Raw genomic sequence first — 24,548 nt, 5'->3', positions numbered from 1 at the left:
ACACCTTAGCCATCCTTTTCATTTGTCCTACATAGAAGTTGGTATGCCTACACCCACAACCCATAATATCCACTATACCACATGAACAGCAATGAAATTTACCCCTAGACACAAACTTTTCTCCATTTATAATAGTCCCAGATAAATTCCTAACCCGACAGCATACCTTACAATGACAATATCTGAATGACCCCACAGCTGCATGTGATGATCTAGGAATCCTTAAATGTAATGATTCCTTAAGACTGAGAAAGTGACCATAGAAAAATTATATCCATCTAGGAAGCAAACATTCCACAGACTCATCCAAGTAGACCAGATGCTGTAAACCCAAAACCACTTGCTTTAAATCTCCATATCTTCATCTGAAACTTCCCTATCTTCTTTCTTAATACAAGTGTTTTTAAAAGTGTTTTTAGTAAGGTTTTTACCCTTCAAATTACTAGAAAGTTTCCCCATGGTGTAATCCAGAACACCTTTCCTATAACCCCTTAAAGCCAGCCCCTCTTCAACTTCCTGTTAAGACTTTTCTTTCAGGCTATCTTCAGAGGTGTTCTGGAAAACACGTTTAAACTCGCCATAAGGAAGGGACTCAGTTAAATGGGGAGGATGCATGCTGTCAGCATGTAAAAATTTGTTAACAGCAGTGGGATTTCTATATGGTCTAAACTGAACACAATTGTTCCTATCCATGAAGAATCATGCATCCAAAAATACAATGGAAAACTTTTGATAAAAAAATAAAACTTCAGTCCATGTTCATTCTTCTACAACTCACCCAAAAATTCCATAAAAAGCTTGGGGTCCCCTTTACAAACCAAAAACAAATCATCAATATGACACTTAAATAACACTACATGCTCAGCAAAAAAAAAATTTTATACATAAATTTCCTTTCAAACCAACCGAAATAAATAATAGCATACGTAGGTGTAAATGGGACACCCGTCTCTGTCCTCTTCTTCTGCAAATAAACCTTATTCTCAAACTTAAATTAGTTATGTGTAAGACAAAACTCTAATAAACTACAGACAAAGCAGTACCAGGGCCCTCTCCCATAATATGTTGGACTGCCTCCAGCCCTTACCATAACTTGATGATGGTTTATAAAACCCTGACATCAATGGTGGCCCAGTAAAAATCTTCCTGCCAGATCGAACTCTTTACAATATCACATAATTCTGTAGTGCTCTTGATATGTGCAGGAATCCTATACAAGAACACCTTTAATAACAAATCCCACAAAATTCCTACATTCTGAAAATAGGAACCAATCCCCAAAAAGATCAGTCTACCAGGGGGTCTATTAGATTTTTATGAACTTTTGGTATGGCATAAAAGATTGGGTCACAAGGTTTGCGGTAATATAATTTCTTAACATTCTCTGCAGTTAGAAAGCCCAAATGTTCTCCCCTCTCCAAGATCTCTAATAATTCCCCATTAAACCGGAATACTGGGTTGTAAGTCAATTCCATATAATCTTCCTGTATGTTTAACAAGTCATTAACCATTTTATCATACAAAGTCCTTGACATTTCTACCCAATTACCCCCTTCATCAGCTTGTCTAAACACATAATCCTTAGTTCCAGCTCTCAGTTGTTGCAAAGCTTCCCATTCATTTTTGGATAAATTGTAACGTTTCTTTCTTTTAAGAAATTTAAAATATTCACTAGCAGAATTGTTTACATTTGAGCAGCGGGTTTGCATGGCGCTTAGAAGGGGCAGACATGGGAAGAAAAAAAAAACAGGAAGTAGAATAAAGGCACTCAAGTACAAATAATATAGCTGGCAGGTGGAATGTATCATAGTCATCCAATCACACAGGCAGCATCTGCAGCACATCAGTGCAAACTATGCAAACAACTTTCATTTTGTTTTTTCTCACAAATTGTGCAACATTGGTGTACACATTAGGGGGAATTTTAACAGACAAAATGTTAGGCACTGCTGTCACTTTGATACATCAGTATGTGGTAGAGACTGAGGGCGGTTAAGAGGATAATGCTAACATCTGTCCCAGACTGAGGAGGTGGAGTAGAGTGTTCAGACCCAGGATAACCTACCAGGGACTACATGATCTGGAGACTAGAGCTCTACAGAGTGGACAGGGACTTACTTCAGCAACTCAGCAAGCTTCACAAGAGACAGCTTGCACCTGTCACCCCTGGGCTTTTGAATACTGGCCAAGGCTCTTGCTGTCCCCATAGTGCCTTTTTTAGGCAAGGCTCAAAAGTCAAACCCATCTCCATAAACAGTGCAAATAAAAAAATGAGGGTTATGCTAGTGAATGTCAGGAGTATAAATCTCAAAATGCACTCGCTCGAAGCACTCCTCAGTATGGAGAACATTGACATCTGTGCAGTAACTGAAACCTGATTCAAGGCTCCACAGAGCACCCCATCACTACTAGGCTACAACTCATACCACACATTTTGGCCACAGAACATGGACTGAAACACAGAAGGAGGGGGTGTATCCATATTCATCAAGGATACCTACACCTCCAGGTTAGTGGTGCAGCATGATACCTCTGAGATCATCCATGTGCAACTAACACTGGGCAAATCTGCAATGCAAAGTGTGGTCTGCTACAGATCACCCTCCATGACCCAAGACCACCAGTCTGCCTTTCTGGAGACACTGGAAAACATGAAGGTCCTACTGAACTCTCTAATATTTGGCTATTTCAATTACCCTACCATTAACTGCGAAAACTACTCAAGTACAAACTCCCAGGTCCAGCACTTCCAGGAATTTATCAACTCAAATGCCCTGGATCAGCTAGTAAACTCCACTACCAGAGGTGAAAACATATTGGACCTGGTCATCACCAACATGAGCGATAGGTGTTCCACACCGGAAGTCAACCCATCACTGGTTAGATCAGACCATAAACTAATCACTCTGTATGTCCACACCACACCACCACCTCCAACCAAGGAAACCACAGTGAAAAACTTATCTATACAAACTTCACCTTATTTAAGACAGAGGTGGTAAGTTTCACAGCCCCCAGACTAAAGGATAACAGTGTCCAAGGTGCAGGAACCTTTACAAATGCACTCTATGAGCACCTACAAGGATGCATGGATAGTGCCATCCCTAGCAAAACCAAGACTCACTCCCCTAAGAAAAGGAAACCAGTCTGGTGGACCCCTGCCATAAACAGGCTATACAATAGGAGGAGGAAACTAGTTCAGAAAAAAAGCAAATACCAAGAAGGAAAGATATCCCTGATCAGTATCAGTAAGAAACTAAGGTCACTCATAAAATCATCCAAGGCTAACTTTGAAAGAAAAGTAGCCAAGGATTCAAAAGATAACCACAAAGCCTTCTTTAGCTATGTCAAGAATCTAAGTGGCAACTCACAGATATGCTCTGAGCTAGTGCAAAATAGCACAGAATATACTGAACCTACTGATATTGCCAACATCCTGACGGATAGAGTCAGTGCAAACTTCACTCCCCTCTCACCCCTAAAAGGGCCCACAACAATACCGGAAAAGTGTAGTGTCCTGGAAATCACAGATGCACAGGTGAAAACAGTTCTTTCAACAGTCAAAAGCACAACGTTGATGGGGCCAGATGGTGTCCCAGGCTGTGTCTTGCATGAACTGCAGAACAAACTAACCCCCCACCAAAACACACTGTTCAACTTCAGCCTCTCCACAGGCTACATGCCCATAGAATGGTGCACAGCAATGGTTATTCCACTCCACAAAGGAGGGGCCACTACTGACCCTGGTAACTATTGCCCCATAAGCCTGACTAGTCTGGTCTGCAAGGCTATGGAGCACATCATCATAGAACTCATTAACAAAGACATTGGGAACCTCCAAACCCTTGACCTGACTCAGTTTGGCTTTGTTAAGGGCAGATCATGCCTACTAAACCTGGCTGACTTCTTTGAGACAGTCACCAAGGCCATAGATGAGGGGAAGGTGGTTCACACAGCCTCTCTTGACCTCACCAAGGCTTTTGACATCATTTTTCACAAACCAGAAAAATTATAGAGCGTGTGTTTGGGATGCTCAAATTATGGTTCCGCTGCCTTGACATATCTGGTGGAGCCCTGCAGTAGTCTCCAGCCACATGTGCACACATGTTCATAGTATGTGCCAGGCTATACAATATGATCCTGCAGAAACAGCTGCGGCAGGAACATCACAGGGAAAAGCCGCACAGACCCCCGTCAATGCCCCTGCAGGTACAGGGGGACTTGGAGGAGGAACCCCCTGAGCTTGCTCCTGTAGGCAAATGGAGGTGGGCCCAGTATGCTCAGGCCTTAGCAAAGAGGCAATGCATAGCACAGACACTGACACTGTAGGGACCCAGGGACTGACACCTCACTCTGACTCACACACACAGAAAAATGGATGCCACACACATCACACTACCTGTATCTTTCCATGTATAGGCTGTGTACTGCATGCATCAGATATAGCCAGCCCTCAAGCACCATCCTCACAACTGCTGCAGGCACAGGGTAAGTCAGTCTTCTTAACAATAAATTAATGGAGTACTACCATGTGGTAGCATAGCTATGGCATCATTGCATACATGCAAGGAAATGGGGTGGTCTACTGGGATAGCAGCAGACAACTGATATCTATGTGGGACAACAGGAAATGTCCGCCCAATGCTGGCTTCCCCAGGGTATGCAGTAGTCCCCTAGGTAAAACATTTCACTGCAGTATATCTGGGGGGGGCGGGGGCTAGCTAACTGGAGGGGTCATAGGTCACATGCATGGATGTCAATGTGGGGGTCCCATACTCACCCCTCAGCCTCAATCAGCAAGTCAGCCATAGAAAACCATAAAGAAATGCCTGGCAAAGGCCCACAAATGGGGTCAATGAGGAAATATTCCCATACAGACTAACACAGTGATATCACAGCAGGTCTTGCAGTTGCAGTAAGGCTCTGAAAGGTAAGAAGCCTGAAACCCAAATGTCTGTCATTATAATCTAACCTGTAGTCTTTAATGCTATGCCTGTAGTCTCTAAGACAGGCACAATACTATGCTAAATGGAAGCAAATTAAAGGGGAACATAAGCACAGTCCATGCCAGTGTGGACAGTTGACAGGTGTGCCCCCCCCCCACACACACACACACACCCATGTTCCCATAGAAATGCAGTAACAGTAATGTTTGTCGATATTAGCAGCAGAGCACACATTCCCAGGGCCATCCCAATCAACTTGATAACTTGTTGCATGTCCACAGTATGCAGGCGTCAATGAGCTATGTATATGTGTGGACAATACTGTCAATATGTGGCCTGCACTTACTCTTGGCTGCCATGTCTTAGTGGCCTAGGTACAGTACTGTGGTAGTAGGAGTTGTACTCACTGTCCAGATGTCAATATCTGTTAATGCAGTAAAGCTGGACAGGTCAGGGACAAGGGGCCACACAAATGGGCAGTACACAGCCCAGAGTAACCTACACAGTGACTATAATTCCCCTCAACTGTACAGACTTTTTGCCGAATGTCCAAAGATTTGCATCATATTTATGGTTTCTTTATCATGAAATCGTGGTTTTCTGGCAAATGACTGGCAAATCACATAAGACTAAAGTCAGAAAATAATGACAGATTATAGTTTCAGACTTCATAACCATTAGGAAAATGCATGCTAATGCAAAACCTGTTATTGTGCCACCTTTCTCGGTTTGTAAGGACAATAGTTAACAATGGTCCCTGTATGTAGGCCTTTGTCCCCAAATTACTTATGGCTTTGTCCAGAGGTCTGGCTCTAAGAAGTCGGGATGTATGGTGCCAAGTAGCACAGCAGGTACCTGAAGGTCAGTGTATTGCCAAGTTATAAAAGGCTACCAACTTACCATGTCAGCACTGACATGTCACTGGCCAACATCCATACTCCTGGAATGACAGGTTGTCACAGAAGGAGCACAAGTATGCCTTGTATATCTGTTCTGCTTGTCCTAACATGGCCTTTGCCTGCCAATTATTTGCAAAACAAGAAAGGCTCATGTCAAAACATCAATGGAAGACAGTGGGGAAGCAGATGTCATACCCATAACCGAAAGCAAGCAAATACCATACTGGTCTCCCAACTGTCTATGTTTGGCAGAACAGTATTAACAACCTGTCCCCATGTGTGGGCCTTTGTCTGTCATATATGGGCCTGTCCAGATATCAGTCTGTGACGATTTGACAGCTAGGCCAAAAGGTAGCCACATGATAACATATAGCAACACAAACCGTCTAAGGACCACAGCAAATGTACTGGTGCAAGGATGGACAACTAGCTAAATAGGTACACTCAGAGGTGTGAAGTCCATAACACTGTGTGTGATGATACGGCATTTACAATGCTCAAACCGGAATTACAAGTACATAACAGCAGAAACTGTGGGCAAAGCCTGTGACTGGACTACAGAAGGACAAAGAGACACACATAAGTGGAAGGGGAACCACTGGCCAGACAAATGGAGAATGTGCACACCAGAACAAATTGTGCAGTAACATAGGTCCCATGCAGCACATGGAGGCAGTAAACATTACCTGCAAATACACAACACACACCCCTGTAAGTGGAGGTCCACAACAAAACAAAAACCCAAACAAAGGATACCTCAGAGGCAAAAACACATGAGAACTCCACAGACCTACACACTACAGTTCATGCAGACTCCACGCACCAGGGTCTTGCAAACATACTTACCATACACCCAACATATTACTCATAGAAGATTCCACTGAGAGACACACAGATATGCCTATCACCAGGCAGGATAAGGAAAAAGTCAAAGTCATTTGTTTGTCAGGTGCCATAATCTGCCATATCACACATGCACTCAAGTCATCCCACAACAGGTAAAGATATCATTCCGGCCTGGTCCATGGCAGTGTGAATGATGTCAGATGTACCTCCCTGGACTATAGGAAGACAAACATGATTCAGCTTGCTGAATATGTGTCCCATGCAGGTATGTCCCTAGCCTTAAGCAGCAGTCTGCCGTCACCCAGAATGATGGCTCAATACAAACAGAAAATGATTGTCAGTAGCACTTGGTTCCCTCACTGGTGTTATGCTAGGGGGATCTACTGCCTGGCAGCCTGGGAACATATGATCAACAGACCACACTGCATTGCTAGAGATGGCCTGCATCTGTCTCACTTGGTCTTCAGGCTTATGGCAAAGGGATTTGCCTCCCCCATAATGCCTTTGTAGGGAAAGTCTTGGGATCTAAACTACCAACATAAAGCACTCAACAAAATGCAAATTAAAGGCCATGCCACTAAACACTATGAGTCTAAACAGGAAAATGCACTCATTGCAAGCAGTCATAACCCTATAAGATGGTGACATTTGTGCACTCACAGAAACCTGGCTCACAGCCACAGAGAGAAACCCATCCTTACCTGATCACTCATCCTGTCCCACAGCCAGACTCCAAAATGTGGGCAGCAAAGACAAAGGAGGTGGAGTATAAATATTAGACAGACACACACCTCCAGGCTTATCAAACAGTCTAACACACAGGAGACACTCCAAGTGCAGTCAACTGTCAGCAAGACCCCTATGCAAATTATAAATAGCTACAGGCCAAGATATCTGATTCAGAACGCCAACCCCACATATCTTGCCCTCTACAAATCTATCAAGATTCCACCCATTACTCTGATCCTGACTGACATATATTACCCAAACATTGCACAGAGATGTCCCCATCTTATCAATGTTGCATCCTTAGGACAGCCACTTGATACCCCCAGAAGATGTAATACCTATGTCAGACTTGGCAGTAAGCAACATGATCAACCACTGAAGCACCCCTATGGTATCATCCTTCCTGACAAGATCCAGCAGAAAAGTGGTCACATGTCATATCATCATCTCTCCTAACCCACCTATAGCCTTGGTAAAAGGAAAATGTCCCACAAGAATAGCATACAGCTCAGCAAAGCTCCTTGTGGTGCCCTGGAGAGTCCTACAAGTGGCCTAGAGACAAAGAGAGACTTTGGAAGTGTTTAAGTATTGATTCTTTCTTGTTGTATCCCTGAAACGCTGATTCGCTGAAAACGCGGTTATTACGTGCTTCTGTGGAACCCTACTGATATCTGCATTGCTTACTGTACTTAAAAATCATTGTTGCACTTTAAAAAGTTACTGTTTGTCGTTTTTGTTTGTATATCTGTAACATAGTTGTAGGCTACACACTCAAGTGCGCTAGCCTCCTCTGTGTATTTAGAGTTATTTAAGTTGCTGCATTTCTGTTATCTGTGAAAAAAGAAAAAAATACAAAAAAAAATCTCCCTGCTTTCCCGCCTTTCTGTACTAGTGTAGTCCGGTTTTCAGGCTTTGCTGAATCCAGGACTGTGGTTAAGGTTCCTGTGTTTCCCATATCATACTTGAATAGTTAGGTGGCTTCCTTGTTCACTGTGAGAGAGGGAACTCTGTGCAGCCTATCTGTCTCTGTACAAGTGGTCCCAGCCCAGTAACTTGTAGCTCATTGGCCATATTGGGCTAATTTCTATCATTTTGTTCTCCCTGGTATAAAAATTGCTTAGCATGGTTTTTGCGCTTGTATACAGCTCAGCAAAGCTCCTTGTGGTGCCCTGCAGAGTCCTACAAGTGGCCAAGAGACAAATAGAGACTTTGGAAGTGTTTAAGTATTGATTCTTTCTTGTTGTATCCCTGGAACGCTGATTCCGCTGAAAATGCAGTTATTCAGTGCTTCTGTGGAACCCTACTGATATCTGCATTGCTTACTGTACTTAAAATTCATTGTTGCACTTTAAAAAGTTACTGTTTGTCGTTTTTGCTTGTATATCTGTATCATAGTTATAGGCTATACACTCAAAAGCGCTAGCCTCCTCTGTGTATTTAGAGTTATTTAACTTGCTGCATTTCTGTTATCTGTGAAAAAAGAAAAAATACAAAAACTAATCTCCCTGCTTTCCCACCTTTCTGTACTAGTCTAGTCCGATTTTTAGGCTTTGCTGAATCCAGGACTGTGGTTAAGGTTCCTGTGTTGCCCATATCATACTTGAATAGTTAGGTGGCTTCCTTGTTCACTGTGAGAGAGTGAACTCTGAACAGCTTATCTGTCATTGTATGAGTGGTCCCAGCCCAGCCACTTGTAGCTCATTGGCCATATTGGGCTAATTTCTATCCTTTTGTTCTCCCTGGTATAAAAATCGCTTAGCGCAGCTTTGCGCGATTTTGCGCATCGGGCAGCCCTGGTTAATCAGGTTTAAACTATTCCAGGCTCCACAAAGTCTACTCTTCACTTTTTCCCTTGGAACTGCTCTAACTCTCAAATTAAACACTCTAGTCTAAATTTAAAACACTGCACTTGCTCATATAAGTAATTTCTATAAGTTAAGCACTAATAATCTAAATAAGCACTACATCCTCATATACTCCCCTTGAGTACTTTATCCCCTATTAGTCCTTTCTCATTCAGTTGCAAAGGAGTTCCCTATACTATTCTAGCATGTCCAAAGGTCAGTTACTGGTTTCCTCTCCAGTCCAGCTGGTGAATCTGGGAATCTTGAGGCAATGTTACAACTGCCTCATGTACACAGACAGCCCTCTCCTCCTCCCAAGTACAAATATATGTGAGAGATGCAACCATATAGCCAAACTGGAGGCTGAGCTCTCTCGACTGAGTACTAGCATAACCAGTCAGGAGGGGAAGGCAACCACACACACCACAAATCCAGTCTCACATAGTCCTACCACAACTGCAGACCAAACACATAAACACACAAAAACATACTCGGAGGCTCTAAATAAAAATCTGCCAATAAGCAGAGACCTCCAAAGCAGACACCCAAGTGACCACTACCCCAAAACAAAACACAGGCAACACATAGTTCACAAATTCAGTGTGCCAAACAGCCACAGCCCTTAAGGCTCAACAATATACCTGATACACTTGTAATAGGTGACTCTATAGTCAGGCACACTGACGTCCCCCTCACCAGGCTGAACAAAGAAAAGGTCACAGTGAGCTGCCTGTCAGGTGCTAGAATCTGCCACATAACACAAGCACTCAGGTCACTCCAAAGCAAGTACAAATATGACTCAGTCATTGTCCATGCTGGTGTGAATGACCTGAGACATACCTCCCTGGACTACATGAAAAGAGACATAGAGGAGCTCTCTGATCATGTAGCCCTAACCGGTATGACCCTGACCTTGAGCAGCATCTTACCCTCACCAAGAATGATGCCTCAGTATGAAGACAAAATGATCAATTTCAACAATTGGCTTAAGTATTGGTGTCATTCAAAGGGGATCCAGTATTTGTCTGCCTGGGATGACATGCTCGACAAGCCATGTTGCTTCACAAGCGACGGCTTGCACCTGTCACCACTGGGCTTTCGGATATTGAGAAAGGCTCTTGCCACCTCCATAGTGCCTTTTTTAGGCAAGGCTCAAAAGACAAACCCACCTCCTTAGACAACACAAGTAGAAAGAAACTAAGGGTAATGCTGCTCAACGCCAGAAGTCTAAACCTCAAGATGCACACTCTCGAAGCCATCCTTAGTAGGGAGAACATTGATGTCTGTGCAGTGACTGAAAACTGGCTCAAGGCTTCCGAGAGCACCCCAGCACTACCAGGTTATACCTCATATCATGCTTTTTGGCCCCAAAACTCAAACCAAACCACAAAAGGAGGGGGAGTATCCATATTCATTAAGGACACCCACACCTCCAGGTTAGTGGCATTGCACGAAGCACTGCAGACCATCCATGTGCAACTAACAGTGGGCAAAACTGCCTTTCAGTTTGTAGCATGCTACAGACCACCCTTTCAAACTCAGGAACCCAACTCAGCCTTCCTGAAGACACTGGAGAAAATGAAGTTCTCTCCAAACACCATTATATTGGGGGACTTCAACTATCCAAACATAGACTGGGAGCATTACTCAAGCCCCAACACCCTAGCCCAGAGGTTCCTAGAATTCATAAACTCAAATGCTATGGAACAATTGGTCACCACTCCCACAAGTGGGGAAAATATACTAGATCTGATCATCATCAACATGGGAACACAATGTTCCATATCAGAAGTATACCCCTCATTGGTAAAATCGGACCATAAATTAATCTCAGTAGAAATCCACATCCCGCCCCCACCCCCAGCACAAAAGACCACAGTGAAGAACTTCTCAAAAGATAACTTCACACTTCTTAAAACCAAAGTGGAATCCTTCAAGGCTCCCAAGCCAGTGGAAACCATGGCCCTATCTACTGAATCCTTTATAAACGCATTCTATGGACACCTTCAGGAATGCATGGATCATGCAATCCCAAATAAAACCAAGACCCATTCCCCCAAAGGCAGGCATCCTGTCTATTGTACCCCTACCATAAATAAGTTATACAACAGAGGGAGGAAGCTGCTACATGATACAGCAAAATCCCTAAAAAGGAAAGCATCTCTGATTAGTACTATCAAAAAACTATGATCACTCATGAAAACATCCAAGGCCAATTTCGAGAGAAAAATTGCACAAGCAACAAAAGATAATCATAAGGCTTTCTTTAGTTATCTTAGAAACCTAGGTGGCAACTCCCAGATATGCTCAGAGATAGTCCATAATAACAATAAATACACTGAACCCTCAGACATTGCCAACATCCTGGCAGACAGGTTCAGTGCAAACTTCTCCCCCCCTCCCCCTAAAAGGACAGATATCTATCCCAGCAGAGGATTGCCTCCCTGACATCTCAGATGCCCAGGTGAGAGCCACCCTCTCCAAAGCAAAAAACACAGCATCAATGGGACTGGACGGTGTCCCGGGCTGCGTGCTATATGAACTTCAAGAAGAGCTATACCTTCACATAAAGCTGCTATTCAATCTTAGCCTTACTACAGGATATGTACCCAAAGAATGGTGTACAGCAACAGTAGTTCCACTCTACAAAGGAGGCTCGTCTACGGACCCTGGAAACTACCGCCCCATAAGCCTGACTAGCCTGGTCTTCAAAGCTATGGAGAGGATCATTATGGAGCTCATAAACAAAGACATTGGGGACCTACATACACTGGATCCTACCCAATTTGGCTTTATCAAGGACAGATCCTGCCTCCTGAACCTGGTAGATTTCTTTGAAACAGACACCAAGGCCATTGATGAGGGTAAGTTGGTCCACACAGCCTACCTAGACCTCACAAAATGCTTTGACACAATACCCCACTCAGGCATCGTAGACAAACTCTCTAGCCTAAATATAAACCCCTATGTCATAAGATGGGTTGCAAACTGGCTCAAGGACAGGACCCACATGGTCAGAATTGCTGGAGCCATGTCAGACTCTAAACCAGTTACAAGTGGCGTCCCACAGGGCTCAGTCCTGGGACCTCTCCTATTCGGAATATATTTTTCTGAGGTACAGGCTAACACGGGAGGACTGTGGCTGACCAAGTTTGCAGATGACTGCAAACTGGGCGCTATAATTGACTCTCCAGCTGACACAAACATCCTCCAAAAGGATATCATAGAGATGGATAACTGGTGCCAGAGCCATGGCCTTAAACTAAACACCAAAAAGTGTATAGTTATACCCTTTGGCAAAAACAAAGTGCCCACAAATTACCACGTAGGAGGTAATCCATTAAGTACAGAAGAAGTAATTAGTGACCTGGGGACCCAAGTTGATAGTAACCTCTCCTTTGACAACCACATTGCCAAAGTGGTTAGGAAGACCTTCTATATAGCCCACCTTATCATGAAAGGATTCACATCTAGATCAAGGGAGGTCATTGTGCCCCTTTACTCATCCCTCATCAGGCTCATAATTGAGTACAATGCTCCATTTGGGATGTACCTTACCCGACACCTGCAGCAACTAGAAAGACCCCAAAAGTCACTAAGAGGATCAAGGTACTCAAGCAGATGCCTACTCAGAGGTGATCTATGCCTGATGTACAAAGCCATGTCCAACCCTGAATTAATGGACATGTTCCACCTCAGAAAATCCAAATCCCTTAGAGCTACGCAATCGAGTGACTTGAACCTCAGCACAGAAATAAATAGGACATGCTGGAGGGACAGATTCATAACCCAGAGGCTCCCTTCACTCTGGAATAGAATCCCAGTCCATGTTAGGCAGAGCCCCTCACTGACTCTCTTCAATAAAAATCTTGACGAGTGGATGGGAGATCATAGGTTTACCCCGGGGATCACTTCTGTGTCACTACTAGACAGAGGCACAGTAAACACAACCTTAAAAAGGGCACAGTAAACTCATTCCAAGGGGTGGTGAAAGCCAAACACACTCTGACTAGGCTTGTAAATGCCCTAGGGCAGATAGCCTAGTATGACCCTATTAACCTATACGTTGATCATAACCACCACAGGGATGGTATAAACAGCTGAACAGCCACCTACCCCAGTAGAGGAACATCTGAATGTACACAAAACTAGCATGACAGCATATAGATAGAGATTCATGGAATCAGGAATACCTGACAGGACAACATCATTGTTTGCAAGGGAGAGTAAACCTGTCTGCAAACATTTGCATTAAAGTAACTATATACCAAAAGGATAACATTGCTGTCCAGGACCGAGAAGGAACAGATGTACAATCAGAAGTAATCACCCCTTAGCCTGAACAAAAACACTAAAAGCAACTCTGAGTCCAAATTGCCACATCTAAGACAAACAATCATAAGGCCTTCCTCACATATGACTGCATTCCCAAAGGAAGTTCCCAGATATGTGCAGAACAGGTGGTCAAGGATACCACATACACAAATGCTGTAGATATAGCCACTCCACTGGCTGACAGATTCAGTGGAAATGTCTCCCCTATGCCCCCTATCAGGAAAGAACGACATACCCAGTACCAGAACACCCAGCCCTTATCACTAGGGAGAAGGGCATCACTGCCCTCTCAAAGTCAAGAGGACAGCCTCCATGGAACCTGAATACATCCCCACCTGCAAACAACATGAACCCAGGCATGAAATGGCAGCATCATTACACACCCTACACACCCAAAGCCTGAGTACTGTCTATGTCACAGCTGAGTGGTGAACAGCCACTGTCATCCCTTTACACCAAGGTGGAGTTTTCACTGATCCAGGAAATGAAAGACCCATCAGCCTAACTAGCCTGATCTACAAGGACATGCAATGGATTATCATGAATCACATTAACAGGGACATTGGCAAAAATCCAAATACATTACCCTACACAGTCTGCCATCCTCAGGGGAGGTATGTCAGTAAACTCTGGATGACCTCCCTGAGCAGCCAACAAAGGCATGGATAAGGGAAAGATGATGTACTCTGGCCACTGAGACCTGGCTGAAGCCTTACACACCATTCCCCACTTGCCCATAGTACAAGAACTCTGTCAACTAGGCAGCAATAGCGATGTTACCGGATGGGTATCAAACTGGTTCATTGATAAAACCCACATAATCATAACAGGGATAGCCAACTCAAACAATATACCCATAATGATTGATATACCCCAGGGATCAGTCTGGGGGCCTCTGGTATATGGGATATACTTCGCTGAGGTGCAGGCCAAAAACACTGGTCCATGGCTGACCAAGTTGGCAGATGATCGCAAGTTGAGAACAGTCAGCAATACCCAAAGTGATGTGGATGTCCTACAAGAGAGTCTCACCAAAACAAAGGCCTGATGCCAGAAACATGGACTAAAGCTGAATGACTGCCAATGCATCATCATCCCCTTTGAGGAGACTGACGTCCCCACATAGTATCACAGTAACAACAATGTCCTACATACACAATCTGTTATGAGGCAGTTGGCCACCCAGATTGATAACAACCTGATACCCGTGGACCATGTTGCTTCCGTTGTACAGAAAACTTCATAGATGGGATAACTCAAATGTAAGGGTATCCCACCCAGGGAAAAAGAGCTCATACGAGCTATGTATGCTAATCTTATGAGGCCAATTATTTTGCTCAATGCCCCCTTTGGCATGTACCTCACAAAGCACATGCAGCAGCTGGAGAGACCAAAGAGGTTCCCCATCAGGAGAATGCAGGAAGAAAAAAACCTACCCTACACATATAAGCCAACAGAAATGTCCCTCTACTCCATGACATGCAGACTCTACAGAGGTGACCCCTGTCTTGCATACAAAGCAATCCAAACCCTGCCCTGATGGGACTGTTGCACATCTAGAAGTCAAGGTCAACCTGATCAACCAGTAGGAACAGCATCAACCTGATCTGTGATATCAGTACAGCTTGTTAGTGTGACAGATACATGTCCAACACACTCACCCATCTGTGGAATACACTCACTATCCTCATCAAGCCAAGTGCCTCAATACCCCTCGTGATGTGCTTCCTGTATAAGTGCATGAGAAAAAGAAAATACAGTCCTGTGATTCCACCTGTGTCCCTGCTGGACAGGGGCTCTGGCTGCTGACATCTTAACATGGGCTACACACTTGTCTGTGTGGGTTATAAGGGCCTCAGGGCCAATAGCCTACTAACGTCATACCGACCTTTCAGCCTATACACAACTGTCTGTCAGTGGTTCACCACATTACTCTGTACTGCTCTGCCACTGACATACCTGGAAGTCACAGTGCTATGTGGAATACACCACACATATAATGGACATTTCTGCTCAGTAGAATGCACTCTGTACCAACACCCATAATCTCAACCTCTGACAGCAAGACATTTGGGCAAGGTCATAAATAAAAATGGGAGAAAGGCCCAATGATAGGCACATGCTGTAAATATTGCTCTTACAAACAGAAAAAGTTCATAGAATGATGGGTTTTGCATTAGCAGAAGTTGTCTGAAGGTTATGAAGTCTGAAACACTAATGTCTGTCATTATTTTATAACTTCAGTCTTCAATTATTTGCAACTAACTTGTCATAAAAACACACGTTTATGTAGACTGGGTGAAATTTTGAGACAAACATCTGGACAATCTGCAAAAACTGTACAGTTGAGAGGTATCACCACACCAGGATATGATTTTCAGGTAAGAAGAATACCACACAAGCAGGAGATCCCCAGATAGTATGCCACCAAGTTGCTGGACTGTTTACACAGCTTCATCAGTCAATCGGCTGTAGCCACACCTCTCAACTGGCTGGATTGGGCAAGAATGTGTAAAGTTTGCCTCATAATATTGGTCTGCACATCATACATCTTGTATTTCTCTCGTAAAGCACTGTGATGATCTGAGAATGTCTGTCATTAGGTAATGACACAATACATTTCAGTGTCTTATGTCAGATATGTCAGAAAATGTCTGCTGAAACAAACTCTGTACCTCTAGCAAATTCCTGCTTACATTTGAGAGGTATGGGTGTAGCACACAAAACCCCGGAATGGAGTACAACTATCTGTGGAATGGAATCCCACTCTTACTATAGAAGGTCATACAGGGCATGCTCCTACACTTAGGGAATCACAGCCCATGTCAGAATCCACATCATACTATTTAACTGTATTGTGCATATATGTTTCTGCATACAGACGGCTATGTACACCTCTCTGCACAGACGCATCAGACAGGATTACCATCAGCTAACTGTAGGTGGCCCATATCTGATATAGCTGCATCTGTTGTATGTGATACACAGACATATATATGGTCAACATATAATAATATATCAAGCATACACACACACACATAGATGTGGGGAAGAAAGAGAAAGACAGTGATAGAGATAGAGACACAGGGAGACACACACAGAGAGTGAGTCATACACAGGGATACCCTGAATGGCATAGAGTGATGTCCTTCTGCGGACAGTGGCATACCAGTCATAACCAGTCACACATGCCAGCATGAAGGTGAGCTCCATTGTGTAATAGAATTGAAGTGGTGGTTGTAATATCACATCACCTGCCTTTATGTGCATGTGTGCGTGTGTGTTTGTGTGTGTGTGTGTGTGTGTGTGTGTGTGTGTGTGTGTGTGTGTGTGTGTGTGTGTGTGTGTGTGTGTGTGTGTATGTGTGTGTGTGCGTATGTGTTTGTCTGTCTGTCTGTAGGTTTAAGTATTAAGAGGCTGTTCCCACTCAATGCACTTTACATTGCCCTACTTCACAAGATCTGCTGATGTTATTCACTTTAGAAGTAGTTTCAATCCAGAACAGAACAGACCAATAAGCAAAAAAAGAACAGCAAACCTTGAGTCCTGGAATTCCTCAAAAAGCCTTTAATGTTCAAAAACAAAACCAAACAAACGAACAGGATAATATGCTCCACGAAATAAATACTAAGCGCTTTCACCCGCACACAGTGGGCATCATCAGAGTACAATATACGTTACAAAGTCATCCCTTTATATAGTGCATTCAAAATAAATTGACTAGCAATTAATAAATTAACTTAATCAGACTTACAATGCAAATGTTCCTAGTCTTAAAGGAAAAATACAATTAAAATAAAAAATGAAATGAAATGTTGTTTTAAACTAAACCTGTATATTTGAATAATGTTTTAAAAAAATCAATTTCACATTCAAATACAATGTTTAAAAATATTCACATAAAATATAAAATTAAAATAGTTTAAATATTTAAATGTGTGATATAATGTCAAATATTATAGGTAAGACCTAAGAATGTAGTGTGTTGAATAAAATGAATTTAAATAGTAAAATAATGAAAAATATTGAATACACTTTAATTTACAATATAAAATATAAAATGTATGTTAAATATGAATAAGAATAACAATTTGTAGTATAAATATGTTTATAAATAGGAATAACATGTAATAAATAATATAGTTGTATTTTTAATGTAAATAATTATAAACTATCCCCGGGATTCATGAACCTTGCGCCAGGCGCCAGCATAGCGTCGGCGTTATAACGCCAAATATGGCTGCTGAGCGATTCAGGTATGAATGAATTCCACGTGCACTACCGCCGTGCGCCGGACTGTCTCCGCCCCCGGCGTAGGTATGCAAAACACACTGTGTGCGGTATTGCACCATGCAAATGAGGGCAAATAGCGATCCACGAAGTGGCGCAGGCGTAGTGTAAGGGCACGGCAATGTAAACCAAAAAAAAGGTTTACATTTACCCAAACATGACCGAGGAGTAACGGAAGGCTGTCAAAGTCAGGTATCATACAGGTGCAATATGCCAATGTGGAAAGGCACCGAGAATGTCCAAAGAAAATATGCACAAAATGTAAAAAATGACATAAATGGCACGTACGTAGAAAGAACAGCAGACCCCCGGGATATGTGCACAGAAGTTGCAAAGCAATGAAATAATATGACAATGTCCTAAAAGAGCAGTATAACACACATCAGCTGCACAGCCACCACACACCATAGTATGTATGTAAAGCTTCAACCCCAGCGCAATGGTTGTCAAGGAGTGGTGGCGGTGTTCGGCACCGTAACCATGTATTAGTAGTCAATTCCATGCAAATGAGGCAGATAATAGTGAATCGCAAAAACGGCGCCGGTGTAAGGATGGAGCAAACGGCGTAGCGGTACTACACCGAGGAGTGGCCTACACGAGATACATGTCAACCACAGAGGGGTGTGCCACTGTAGGAGGAAGGATATTGGAGGTCAGCAAATCTGGGCTGTACAATGCACATCACAGCATCAGGACTGGCGTGTGAGGAAATAGATGTACTGAGAGTACATAATGCGCGCACAGATGCATGTGCACGAGGATGACTACGTTCCCTAAACCAGTCATGTGACGGCCTCCCCGTTAACAACCACGGATATAGGAAGGTAATGCGGAGAATACGAGGAAATGCAGAAGCAGTGTAAATGGAGCCGTAATGAGCAATCAACACCAATCAATCCAGGAAGGGCAAACGCCGGCAGCTGATAACTCTGCGTGCAGACTCCTGCATAACGGGAAAGGGGAGGCATATGAATGCAAAGATAGTAGGGGATGTAGCAGAAATGCAAAGAGCAAATAACCGAAATAGCACAGCCAAGTACAGAGGTAGCATAACTGCGGCTGCAGATAAAATGCATCATATGCCATGTGCCTGCAGGATGCAGTAATGTAAGATGCAAAGCCAAGGCAATGCAGGCAACTGTAATGTAACACTACAGGCAGTACCGTTGCAGTTGCAACCGTAAAACCACGGAAATAAGCCATGGATACGGCTGCACAGACACACCCAATGACACCACCGGGTATACAGCACAACAGTATTAAGTGTGAATGCACACAACACACAGCACGATTTCCCAAACGCCGCACCGTAGGGTGTAAACAGACAGACAAACTTTTAATATGTATATGCTGGGTGCCGCCGTGGCCGTGATGCATAGGTATGTGGCAGAGACAGACGGAGTTGCGGAGGGTGGTGCCGACAACTACCGTAGGCCTCACAGGAGAAGGAGAGTGTTCAGACCAAGGGTGACCTACCAGGGGCTGCGAGACCTGGAGATAGTAGAGCGCTACAGGGTGGACAGGGACACGTTACAGCAAATAGTGGAGCTGTGCCGGCCGCGCCTGAGAACAAGAGACAACAGAGGGGAGCCCATCCCAGTGGACACAAAGGTATGTGTGAGCTTGCGAATACTGGCTACAGGTACCTTTCAAAGGCCAACCGGGGACATAATGGGCATCTCACAGGCATCAGCATCCAGGGTACTACACCAGTTCCTGGATGCCATGTTACCACATGCCCATGAGCACATAAATTTCCCCACATCTCAGGAGGAGTTGGCTAGCAATATGCGCCGCTTCCACCGTGTGGCACAATACCCGGAGGTCCTGGGTGCGATAGACTGTACGCACATAGAAATTAAGTCACCACCCGGGTAGCAGGGTAGACACTACATAAACCGCAAGGGATACCCCTCCATCAATTGCCAGGTCGTATGCAATGCGCAGGGCATTATCATGGATGTGTGTGCTGGCAGCCCTGGAAGCTACCACGACTCCCATATCTGGCATGCCTCACAGCTGTATCAGGTATTCGCCAGGGGGGACATCACACAAGGTCACCTTGTGGGGGATGCTGGCTACGCACTGGAGCCGTGGTTGATGACACCCATCAGAAATGCACACACACACACATGAACGCCATAATGAGGCACACGCACAAACAAGAAGAATCAATCATAGGCGTGTTGATGTTGAAATCACGGTTCGTGCTTGGATACATCCGGTGGAGCCTTGCAGTACTCTCCAGGCACAAGTGCCCACATATTCATAGTATGTGTATGCTACACAATATGATTCTGCGGAAACAGCTGCTGCAGGGACATAATGGGAGGGCCACCAAGCCCGCCACAACTGCCAGGGCAAGCACAGGCACAGGGTTCAGCGCCATGGACACACTGAGCCAGCCCCAGTAGGTAGACAGAGGCGTCCAATATGCCTACGCCCTGGCAAAGAGGGAACATAGCACATACTTTGACAGTGTAGGCCCCATGGACTGACACCTCCTGACCTGCACACACAGTAAAATGGACGCCACACAAACATGTCCGCCCGTAATGTGTACCGTATGTGCGGACGTATGTGTGACTCAACAAAGGCACCGCCCAAACACTGCACACCCAATAGCCAGCAGAGCATGGAACGCCAACACCTCACCGCCGCCGGTTCTACAGCACACGGCGTAGCCGTATGCCACTATCGCCGCAAGTCGACCATATGTACTCATGTGCATACACAGATATGGAAATAGATATCAGTACACATGTAGAAATATATGTACGCATACACAGATATAAAGTACAACAGGGTAATATGGAACCCAGGGATGCAAGTTCACAGATAAGTAAGATGCGAAATCACCACATAGTAAACATAGTGACCGACAACCCGATCATCCGGGAGGGTGGGCAGAGCAGGTAACGCCAGCCATGGAAATGTCAACCTGCATCAATACATATCCGCGTGTCGGGATGGTCACCAGTCCACGGTACAGTAACGGGATATGTGCGTGTCATATCCATAGGATATGAGTGCGGAGATACACGCCGCCACTGGCGATGCGGCCAACGTACGTATTTTGTTCAACCGTCGGTGCGAAAGCGGCAAGCATACCAGTGAAGTGTACGACATTATGAGGAACGTACCTCATTTGGGGTGTAAAACAGTTCATGTTCCTCGCAGTTCCTCAAAGTTCCACATTGAAAATGTCTGTCAAACATCCATTGTTAGGAATGTATATAAATGACATCCTGGTAAATAGAATGTAATCATAGTAATTCATTAAAGGTTCTTCACTGTAAGTAAATCAGCATATTATAATCAACCTATGACCTACTTAGCTGAAGTTGTCACTATGCCATTACTATGTGTTCCACATTATGCCCATTTGTTTCACATTACTAATGTGTGTGTTCCTCACTCTGGAAATAGAAGGTTGAGAGCCATGGCGGCAATATGTGTATGTGTGAGGTGAGGTTGTCGTGTGTTCCGCTGTGTGTGTAATGTGTGTGCCACTTTAAAATGTGTATGTAGATGACATGTCACAGGCGGAGTGTAATAACATGCGTAGGCATACAGTACAGGAACCATAGGCGTATGTACAGCAGTACCCACAAAGTAGTACTGACATCTCCTCAGTGGCTATGCGTGGCGGCGAAAGCGATGCAAAGCGGAAATGTCCCAGAATGTACCACAGGGCCATAGCCAACAGGAGATGCAAAGAACGCATGTACAAACCATGACCGTATGTATGGCGGTCATAAGGTACACTCAACATGGTCCGTCGGCAACGTTACACAGCATCAGGCATGTACGGCGAAAATACGAATGTGCTATCCCGGCACCGATCGGGAACACTTACGGTCCCGTAAATACGCTGTGTGTTCCACGACCGTGAAGTAAGCAAGCGGCACACGAATAGGAGGCTACCGGTAGCATACAGGCCGTCCCAAGTATAGGACCACATTCTCCGTAACTATCAGCGACAAAATGCCAATGGATAGTAGGCACGGACGAACATCCGCAGATATATAACCCATGTGAAGGAGGAATACGTGCAGGAAGCACACATGCAGGCGATACCGACAGCACCGACATCAACAAAACAAACATTCCGGAACAACAGACAGGTAACGTGCAGGGCCCCAAGCAGGGATGGAGGACACACACAAGCTTATCATGTAAGTATAAATGGAAGACCCACACCGTACCCCTTACCCACATGCACAGATATACCGCATGGCACATATCAAAGGGATAACAGCTAAAACCGTAGCGAAAACATACAGGCAGTCAATGACAGCGGCATACCCACAACAAGCTCGTGGGAAACACTAGCAGCGGCTGATGCATCCTTGCATTCATTGTGTACAGGAATATAACAGCTATGTTACACATCTGAATGCACAACGCCGACAGCCGCCGCCGCCAGGACGGACACCCACATGTCGAACAGAATACCATACCCAACACACAATCCACGGCTAACACCACAGCGAAATGTACCCCACACCACACATAGCGGATGCAGTCACACAAACATGATACAATACATACCATCCTCACGAAGGTATTGCAAATAACCAACGGCCACACGAGGAAAGAACCATGTCCTAGTGCCGGCGTAACGAGCGAAAGGAGGGGATCACCGGTGATATGCGCATAAGTACACCGAGGAACAGCTATTGGCCTGATTAACCCACATGCCTCAGGTGACGAATATAAGGAAGACTCCTGGATATTCAAACCGTATGTTCATACCGAACAAAGAAGGAATACTAAAGGACTAACAAGTAAATACAGAAGAGCATGAGACCAAAGGCGGGGAAAGGTATGTCGAACCCACGACATGTACTGGTGTGTAACGCCGCGATAGGTATGACGAATCTGTACAGTATGTGAACGGCGGTGTGTGTAGGTAAAGATACCTGTCCATCAGGCAGAGAGGTGAAGGTTGGTTATGTAATGCTAAGCCGCGCAGCATACCAACGACTGTGGACAATGTGTGCAGAGCAGTGGGACAACATGTACACACCTGGGATAACCCCAGGTTAGGCTTGCCACCTTTTCAAATGGCCAAAGTGGGACATCTTCGGGACACACATCAGATGTTACAGGTGGACACATACCCATGGTCAGTACAAAGGGTAGAACTGTACTCATTTGCCTAAATAAAACCGTAGTCTTGTAGCAGTTAAGTTGCTTATTGTGTGTCTTGTAACATTTAGGAATGTACATACATAAATAACTATGTTATGCAACTCTTACATAAAAATGGGACATAATTATGTCCTACAATCTCAGGACATTTGCCATTTGTAATATGTTTTGTCAGGACACAACTGCCCAAAGAGGGACTGTCCCTTGCAAAGTGGCACAGGTGGTAACCCTACCCCAGGTCTGCCATAGGGGTTGCAAACACAGAACAATGCCACCACCCGCTGATGCTGGCAGTGGATATCCAACAATGAAGTGCCACAGCAGGGGATAGGACATGTATGTATAGTGTCACAGCACACATGTGCATGGGCATATACCGTCGATGTCATACGGAATGTGCGCCTACGGCGTGCACGTATCCCACGCAGTAGGGGTGACTATGTCAATTATGTGTAATGCAAAGCTGTCATGATGGATATGTTCAGAAATCATAGACAGTATCACAGGCACAGCATGCATGATGGAGGGATGGCCTAATGTTATGTACATACACAAGATATGTATGGCCTGCACATATGGGACAATGTAGTAGCAGAATAGGTACCCGAAATGGAGGGACAGCAAGTAACCATGTCCAAACGTTCCGTAGCAGGTGCAATGTGTGCCACAATGATGTCCAGCAGGGCCGTGTGTAAACACATGTGCAATGTACACAGTAGTGACACCCCCCCATGGTAGTGTCCACTGAACGGCAGAAGTGGATGTCAACTGTTATGTCTATACAGTACGTCCGCTGTGGTGGTATCATGGGTCTGTGTCACCCTACCAGCAAGGGAGCTATCACATGACTAGTGACACAGTGTGCCCCTGTGGGATGTGCACAGGACCTATGTCCCACAGCACGGTGTGTGTCCAGTCTGTGGATGTCACACAGACGCCGGGCCGAAATGTGGCATGTGTGCACACATGCAGGACTGCTCCTCCCACCCTGCCCACTGCAAACGCCATGTAGGAGTACTACATGCATCAGTACTGTGGAGAACATGGCCCATGGCAGAGTAGATTACATCCCTGTGTTAGTGGCATGCAGGTGAGTACAGATGTGTTACATGACTGTCATTTGCATATGTAAACTGTCTGAGCCGGGTAGAGATCACAGCATGACTATACTGAGACATGTAACGTTGTATCCATTGTGTAAGGTACACCACACATGTGTTATTGTAACATGGCCTGCGTGTACATGTGTGTATGGCACAGGTACAAGGGCTCCCAAGGTATCAGCTAGACATATGGTCCAGAAATGCGTGGTCCTGCACGTGTACCCACGCCATGGTGGAATATGGCAACCACAGCACCATGTGGGGCATGTGTGTGTACATCAACCATGTACAACGTGATATGCCTGTATAGGGACAGTATCCATGTGATACACACCGCATGACTGTCAGTATGCAAAGGTGATGTGTATGCACTATGTGTGATGTAACTGATGCAATGAT

This window comes from Protopterus annectens, chromosome 4.part0 (assembly GCF_019279795.1).
Source record: "Protopterus annectens isolate FY-2018-M chromosome 4.part0, PAN1.0, whole genome shotgun sequence".
NCBI classification, from domain to species: domain Eukaryota; kingdom Metazoa; phylum Chordata; order Ceratodontiformes; family Protopteridae; genus Protopterus; species Protopterus annectens.
This window is presented reverse-complemented; position numbering follows the sequence as displayed.